An 8,988-nucleotide genomic window follows, 5' to 3' on the forward strand; every position below is an offset into this window, starting at 1 on the left:
GCCACATGTCAACAATGGGTCTGACTGAGGGCCTCCAGGAGAGAAGCCCAAGCAAGACGCGCCCCGAGGAGCGTCTTGCCACGTGTCAACACTGGGTCTGACTTAGCGTCTCCAGGAGAGAGGCCCAAGCAAGATGCGCCCCGAGGAGCGTCTTGCCACGTGTCACCACTGGGTCTGACTGAGGGCCCCCAGGAGAGAGGCCCAAGTAAGACGCACCCCGAGGAGCGTCTTGCCACATGTCAACACTGGGTCTGACTGAGCACCTCCAGGAGAGAGGCCCAAGCAAGATGCGCCCCGAGGAGCATCTTGCCACATGTCAACACTGTGTCTGACTGAGCGCCTCCAGGAGAGAGGCCCGAGGAGCGTCTCTCCACATGTCACCTCTGGGTCTGACTGAGCTCTTCCAGGAGAGAGGCGCAAGCAAGAAACGCCCGAGGAGCGTCTTGACACATGTCAACACTGGGTCTGACTGAGCGCCTCCAGGAGAGAGGCCCCAGCAAGACGCGCCCCGAGGAGCGTCTTGCCACATGTCAGCACTCGGTCTGACTGAGCGCCTCCAGGAGAGAGGCCCAAGCAAGAAGCGCCCCGAGGAGCGTCTTGCCACATGTCAACACTGGGTCTAATTGAGCGCCTCCAGGGGAGAGGCCCAAGCAAGACGCGCCCCGAGGAGCGTCTTGCCACTTGTCACTACTCGGTCTGACTGAGCGCCTCCAGGAGAGAGGTCCAAGCAACACGCGCCCTGAGGAGCGTCTTGCCACATGTCAACACTGGGTCTGACTGAGTGCCTCCATGAGAGAAGACCCAGCAAGACGCGCCCCGAGGAGCGTCTTGCCACATGTCAACAATGGGTCTGACTGAGGGCCTCCATGAGAGAAGCCCAAGCAAGACGCGCCCCGAGGAGCGTCTTGCCACGTGTCAACACTGGGTCTGACTTAGCGTCTCCAGGAGAGAGGCCCAAGCAAGATGCGCCCCGAGGAGCGTCTTGCCACGTGTCACCACTGGGTCTGACTGAGGAGCCCCAGGAGAGAGGCCCAAGCAAGATGCGCCCCGAGGAGCGTCTTGCCACATGTCACTACTCGGTCTAACTGAGCGCCTCCAGGAGAGAGGTCCAAGCAAGACGCGCCCCGACGAGCGTCTTGCAAAATGTCACTACTCGGTCTGACTAAGCGCCTCCAGGAGGGAGGTCCAAGCAAGACGTGCCCCGAGGAGCGTCTTGCCACATGTCAACAAGGGGTTAAACTGAGGGCCTCCAGGAGAGAAGCCCAAGCAAGACACGCCCCGAGGAGCGTCTTGACACATGTCAACACTGGGTCGGACTGAGGGCCTCCATGAGAGAAGCCCAAGCAAGACGCGCCCCGAGGAGAGTCTTGCCACATGTCAACACTCGGTCTGACAGAGGGCATTCAGGAGAGAGGCCCAAACAATACGCGCCCTGAGGAGCGTCTTGCCACATGTCACCACTGGGTCTGAATGAGCGCCTCCAGGAGAGAGGCCCAACCAAGACGCGCCCCGAGGAGTGTCTTGCCACATGCCAACACTGGGTCTGACTGAGCGCCTCCAGGAGAGAGGCCCAAGCAAGACGCGCCCCGAGGAGCGTCTTGCCACGTGTCAACACTGGGTCTGTCTGAGCGCCTCCAGGAGAGAGGCCCAAGCAAGACGCACCCTGAGGAGCGTCTTTCCACGTGTCACCACTGGGTCTGAATGAGCGCCTCCAGGAGGGAGGCCCAAGCAAGACGCGCCCCGAGGAGCGTCTTGCCACATGTCAACACTGGGTCTGACTGAGCGCCTCCAGGAGAGAGGCCCAAGCAAGACGCGCCCCGAGGAGCGTCTTGCCACATGTCAACAATGGGTCTTACTGAGGGCCTCCATGAGAGAAGCCCAAGCAAGACGCGCCCCGAGGAGTGTCTTGCCACATGTCAACACTGTGTCTGACTGAGCGCCTCCAGGAGAGAGGCCCAAGCAAGACGCGCCCCGAGGAGCGTCTTGCCTTATGTCAGCACTCGGTCTGACTGAGCGCCTCCAGGAGAGAGGCCCAAGCAAGACGCGCCCCGAGGAGCGTCTTGCCACATGTCACTACTCGGTCTAACTGAGCGCCTCCAGGAGAGAGGTCCAAGCAAGACGCGCCCCGACGAGCGTCTTGCAAAATGTCACTACTCGGTCTGACTGAGCGCCTCCAGGAGGGAGGTCCAAGCAAGACGTGCCCCGAGGAGCGTCTTGCCACATGTCAACAATGGGTCTGACTGAGGGCCTCCAGGAGAGAAGCCCAAGCAAGACACGCCCCGAGGAGCGTCTTGACACATGTCAACACTGGGTCGGACTGAGGGCCTCCATGAGAGAAGCCCAAGCAAGACGCGCCCCGAGGAGAGTCTTGCCACATGTCAACACTGGGTCTAATTGAGCGCCTCCAGGGGAGAGGCCCAAGCAAGACGCGCCCCGAGGAGCGTCTTGCCACTTGTCACTACTCGGTCTGACTGAGCGCCTCCAGGAGAGAGGTCCAAGCAACACGCGCCCTGAGGAGCGTCTTGCCACATGTCAACACTGGGTCTGACTGAGTGCCTCCATGAGAGAAGACCCAGCAAGACGCGCCCCGAGGAGCGTCTTGCCACATGTCAACAATGGGTCTGACTGAGGGCCTCCATGAGAGAAGCCCAAGCAAGACGCGCCCCGAGGAGCGTCTTGCCACGTGTCAACACTGGGTCTGACTTAGCGTCTCCAGGAGAGAGGCCCAAGCAAGATGCGCCCCGAGGAGCGTCTTGCCACGTGTCACCACTGGGTCTGACTGAGGAGCCCCAGGAGAGAGGCCCAAGCAAGATGCGCCCCGAGGAGCGTCTTGCCACATGTCACTACTCGGTCTAACTGAGCGCCTCCAGGAGAGAGGTCCAAGCAAGACGCGCCCCGACGAGCGTCTTGCAAAATGTCACTACTCGGTCTGACTAAGCGCCTCCAGGAGGGAGGTCCAAGCAAGACGTGCCCCGAGGAGCGTCTTGCCACATGTCAACAAGGGGTTAAACTGAGGGCCTCCAGGAGAGAAGCCCAAGCAAGACACGCCCCGAGGAGCGTCTTGACACATGTCAACACTGGGTCGGACTGAGGGCCTCCATGAGAGAAGCCCAAGCAAGACGCGCCCCGAGGAGAGTCTTGCCACATGTCAACACTCGGTCTGACAGAGGGCATTCAGGAGAGAGGCCCAAACAATACGCGCCCTGAGGAGCGTCTTGCCACATGTCACCACTGGGTCTGAATGAGCGCCTCCAGGAGAGAGGCCCAACCAAGACGCGCCCCGAGGAGTGTCTTGCCACATGCCAACACTGGGTCTGACTGAGCGCCTCCAGGAGAGAGGCCCAAGCAAGACGCGCCCCGAGGAGCGTCTTGCCACGTGTCAACACTGGGTCTGTCTGAGCGCCTCCAGGAGAGAGGCCCAAGCAAGACGCACCCTGAGGAGCGTCTTTCCACGTGTCACCACTGGGTCTGAATGAGCGCCTCCAGGAGGGAGGCCCAAGCAAGACGCGCCCCGAGGAGCGTCTTGCCACATGTCAACACTGGGTCTGACTGAGCGCCTCCAGGAGAGAGGCCCAAGCAAGACGCGCCCCGAGGAGCGTCTTGCCACATGTCAACAATGGGTCTTACTGAGGGCCTCCATGAGAGAAGCCCAAGCAAGACGCGCCCCGAGGAGTGTCTTGCCACATGTCAACACTGTGTCTGACTGAGCGCCTCCAGGAGAGAGGCCCAAGCAAGACGCGCCCCGAGGAGCGTCTTGCCTTATGTCAGCACTCGGTCTGACTGAGCGCCTCCAGGAGAGAGGCCCAAGCAAGACGCGCCCCGAGGAGCGTCTTGCCACATGTCACTACTCGGTCTAACTGAGCGCCTCCAGGAGAGAGGTCCAAGCAAGACGCGCCCCGACGAGCGTCTTGCAAAATGTCACTACTCGGTCTGACTGAGCGCCTCCAGGAGGGAGGTCCAAGCAAGACGTGCCCCGAGGAGCGTCTTGCCACATGTCAACAATGGGTCTGACTGAGGGCCTCCAGGAGAGAAGCCCAAGCAAGACACGCCCCGAGGAGCGTCTTGACACATGTCAACACTGGGTCGGACTGAGGGCCTCCATGAGAGAAGCCCAAGCAAGACGCGCCCCGAGGAGAGTCTTGCCACATGTCAACACTCGGTCTGACAGAGGGCATTCAGGAGAGAGGCCCAAGCAAGACGCGCCCCGAGGAGCGTCTTGCCACGTGTCAACACTGTGTCTGTCTGAGCGCCTCCAGGAGAGAGGCCCAAGCAAGACGCGCCCCGAGGAGCGTCTTGCCTTATGTCAGCACTCGGTCTGACTGAGCGCCTCCAGGAGAGAGGCCCAAGCAAGACGCACCCCGAGCAGCGTCTTGCCACATGTCAAAAATGGGTCTGACTGAGGGCCTCCAGGAGAGAAGCCCAAGCAAGACGCGCCCCGAGGAGTGTCTTGCCACATGTCAACACTGTGTCTGACTGAGCGCCTCCAGGAGAGAGGCCCAAGCAAGACGCGCCCCGAGGAGCGTCTTGCCTTATGTCAGCACTCGGTCTGACTGAGCGCCTCCAGGAGAGAGGCCCAAGCAAGACGCGCCCCGAGGAGCGTCTTGCCACATGTCACTACTCGGTCTAACTGAGCGCCTCCAGGAGAGAGGTCCAAGCAAGACGCTCCCCGACGAGCGTCTTGCAAAATGTCACTACTCGGTCTGACTGAGCGCCTCCAGGAGGGAGGTCCAAGCAAGACGTGCCCCGAGGAGCGTCTTGCCACATGTCAACAATGGGTCTGACTGAGGGCCTCCAGGAGAGAAGCCCAAGCAAGACACGCCCCGAGGAGCGTCTTGACACATGTCAACACTGGGTCGGACTGAGGGCCTCCATGAGAGAAGCCCAAGCAAGACGCGCCCCGAGGAGAGTCTTGCCACATGTCAACACTCGGTCTGACAGAGGGCATTCAGGAGAGAGGCCCAAGCAATACGCGCCCTGAGGAGCGTCTTGCCACATGTCACCACTGGGTCTGAATGAGCGCCTCCAGGAGAGAGGCCCAACCAAGACGCGCCCCGAGGAGCGTCTTGCCACATGTCAACACTGGGTCTGACTGAGCGCCTCCAGGAGAGAGGCCCAAGCAAGACGCGCCCCGAGGAGCGTCTTGCCACATGTCAACAATGGGTCTGACTGAGCGCCTCCAGGAGAGAGGCCCAAGCAAGACGCGCCCCGAGGAGCGTCTTGCCACGTGTCAACACTGGGTCTGTCTGAGCGCCTCCAGGAGAGAGGCCCAAGCAAGACGCACCCTGAGGAGCGTCTTTCCACGTGTCACCACTGGGTCTGACTGAGCGCCTCCAGGAGGGAGGCCCAAGCAAGACGCGCCCCGAGGAGCGTCTTGCCACATGTCAACACTGGGTCTGACTGAGCGCCTCCAGGAGAGAGGCCCAAGCAAGACGCGCCCCGAGGAGCGTCTTGCCACATGTCAACACTGGGTCTGACAGAGGACCTCCAGGAGAAAGGCCCAAGCAAGACGCGCCCCGAGGAGCGTCTTGCCACATGTCACCTCTGGTTCTGACTGAGCGCCTCCAGGAGAGAGGCCCAAGCAAGACGCGCCCCGAGGAGCGTCTTGCCACATGTCAACAATGGGTCTGACTGAGGGCCTCCAGGAGAGAAGCCCAAGCAAGACGCGCCCCGAGGAGCGTCTTGACACATGTCAACACTGGGTCTGACAGAGGGCCTCCACGAGAGAGGCCCAAGCAAGACGCGCCCCGAGGAGTGTCATGCCACATGTCACCACTGGGTCTGACTGAGCGCCTCCAGGAGAGAGGCCCAAGCAAGACGCGCCCCGAGGAGCGTCTTGCCACGTGTCAACACTGGGTCTGTCTGAGCGCCTCCAGGAGAGAGGCCCAAGCAAGACGCACCCTGAGGAGCGTCTTTCCACGTGTCACCACTGGGTCTGACTGAGCGCCTCCAGGAGGGAGGCCCAAGCAAGACGCGCCCCGAGGAGCGTCTTGCCACATGTCAACACTGGGTCTGACTGAGCGCCTCCAGGAGAGAGGCCCAAGCAAGACGCGCCCCGAGGAGCGTCTTGCCACATGTCAACACTGGGTCTGACAGAGGACCTCCAGGAGAAAGGCCCAAGCAAGACGCGCCCCGAGGAGCGTCTTGCCACATGTCACCTCTGGTTCTGACTGAGCGCCTCCAGGAGAGAGGCCCAAGCAAGACGCGCCCCGAGGAGCGTCTTGCCACATGTCAACAATGGGTCTGACTGAGGGCCTCCAGGAGAGAAGCCCAAGCAAGACGCGCCCCGAGGAGCGTCTTGACACATGTCAACACTGGGTCTGACAGAGGGCCTCCACGAGAGAGGCCCAAGCAAGACGCGCCCCGAGGAGCGTCATGCCACATGTCACCACTGGGTCTGACTGAGCGCCTCCAGGAGAGAGGCCCAAGCAAGACGTGCCCCGAGGAGCGTCAGGCCACATGTCACTACTCAGTCTGACTGAGCGCATCCAGGAGAGAGGCCCAAGCAAGACGCGCCCCGAGGAGCGTCTTGCCACATAGCAGCACTGGGTCTGACTGAGCGCCTCCAGGAGAGAGGCCCCAGCAAGACGCGCCCCGAGGAGCGTCTTGCCTTATGTCAGCACTCGGTCTGACTGAGCGCCTCCAGGAGAGAGGCCCAAGCAAGACGCACCCCGAGCAGCGTCTTGCCACATGTCAACAATGGGTCTGACTGAGGGCCTCCAGGAGAGAAGCCCAAGCAAGACGCGCCCCGAGGAGCGTCTTGACACATGTCAACACTGGGTCTGACAGAGGGCCTCCACGAGAGAGGCCCAAGCAAGTCGCGCCCCGAGGAGTGTCATGCCACATGTCACCACTGGGTCTGACTGAGCGCCTCCAGGAGAGAGGCCCAAGCAAGACGTGCCCCGAGGAGCGTCAGGCCACATGTCACTACTCAGTCTGACTGAGCGCATCCAGGAGAGAGGCCCAAGCAAGACGCGCCCCGAGGAGCGTCTTGCCACATAGCAGCACTGGGTCTGACTGAGCGCCTCCAGGAGAGAGGCCCCAGCAAGACGCGCCCCGAGGAGCGTCTTGCCTTATGTCAGCACTCGGTCTGACTGAGCGCCTCCAGGAGAGAGGCCCAAGCAAGACGCGCCCAGAGCAGCGTCTTGCCACATGTCAACAATGGGTCTGACTGAGGGCCTCCAGGAGAGAAGCCCAAGCAAGACGCGCCCCGAGGAGCGTCTTGACACATGTCAACACTGGGTCGGACTGAGGGCCTCCAGGAGAGAGGCCCAAGCAAGACGCGCCCCGAGGAGAGTCTTGCCACATGTCAACACTCGGTCTGACAGAGGGCATTCAGGAGAGAGGCCCAAGCAATACGCGCCCTGAGGAGCGTCTTGCCACATGTCACCACTGGGTCTGAATTAGCGCCTCCAGGAGAGAGGCCCAACCAAGACGCGCCCCGAGGAGTGTCTTGCCACATGCCAACACTGGGTCTGACTGAGCGCCTCCAGGAGAGAGGCCCAAGCAAGACGCGCCCCGAGGAGCGTCTTGCCACGTGTCAACACTGGGTCTGTCTGAGCGCCTCCAGGAGAGAGGCCCAAGCAAGACGCACCCTGAGGAGCGTCTTTCCACGTGTCACCACTGGGTCTGACTGAGCGCCTCCAGGAGGGAGGCCCAAGCAAGACGCGCCCCGAGGAGCGTCTTGCCACATGTCAACACTGGGTCTGACTGAGCGCCTCCAGGAGAGAGGCCCAAGCAAGACGCGCCCCGAGGAGCGTCTTGCCACATGTCAACAATGGGTCTGACTGAGCGCCTCCAGGAGAGAGGCCCAAGCAAGACGCGCCCCGAGGAGCGTCTTGCCACGTGTCAACACTGGGTCTGTCTGAGCGCCTCCAGGAGAGAGGCCCAAGCAAGACGCACCCTGAGGAGCGTCTTTCCACGTGTCACCACTGGGTCTGACTGAGCGCCTCCAGGAGGGAGGCCCAAGCAAGACGCGCCCCGAGGAGCGTCTTGCCACATGTCAACACTGGGTCTGACTGAGCGCCTCCAGGAGAGAGGCCCAAGCAAGACGCGCCCCGAGGAGCGTCTTGCCACATGTCAACAATGGGTCTGACTGAGGGCCTCCAGGAGAGAGGCCCAAGCAAGATGCGCCCGGAGGAGCGTCTTGCCACATGTCAACACTGGGTCTGACAGAGGACCTCCAGGAGAAAGGCCCAAGCAAGACGCGCCCCGAGGAGCATCTTGCCACATGTCACCTCTGGTTTTGACTGAGCGCCTCCAGGAGAGAGGCCCAAGCAAGACGCGCCCCGAGGAGCGTCTTGCCACATGTCAACAATGGGTCTGACTGAGGGCCTCCAGGAGAGAAGCCCAAGCAAGACGCGCCCCGAGGAGCGTCTTGACACATGTCAACACTGGGTCTGACAGAGGGCCTCCACGAGAGAGGCCCAAGCAAGACGCGCCCCGAGGAGTGTCATGCCACATGTCACCACTGGGTCTGACTGAGCGCCTCCAGGAGAGAGGCCCAAGCAAGACGTGCCCCGAGGAGCGTCAGGCCACATGTCACTACTCAGTCTGACTGAGCGCATCCAGGAGAGAGGCCCAAGCAAGACGCGCCCCGAGGAGTGTCTTGCCACATGTCAACACTGGGTCTGACTGAGCGCCTCCAGGAGAGAGGCCCAAGCAAGACGCGCCCCGAGGAGCGTCTTGCCACATGTCAACAATGGGTCTGACTGAGCGCCTCCAGGAGAGAGGCCCAAGCAAGACGCGCCCCGAGGAGTGTCATGCCACATGTCACCACTGGGTCTGACTGAGCGCCTCCAGGAGAGAGGCCCAAGCAAGACGTGCCCCGAGGAGCGTCAGGCCACATGTCACTACTCAGTCTGACTGAGCGCATCCAGGAGAGAGGCCCAAGCAAGACGCGCCCCGAGGAGTGTCTTGCCACATGTCAACACTGGGTCTGACTGAGCGCCTCCAGGAGAGAGGCCCAAGCAAGACGCGCCCCGAGGAGCG

This window comes from Nothobranchius furzeri, chromosome 8, assembly GCF_043380555.1.
Source record: "Nothobranchius furzeri strain GRZ-AD chromosome 8, NfurGRZ-RIMD1, whole genome shotgun sequence".
Taxonomy (NCBI): domain Eukaryota; kingdom Metazoa; phylum Chordata; class Actinopteri; order Cyprinodontiformes; family Nothobranchiidae; genus Nothobranchius; species Nothobranchius furzeri.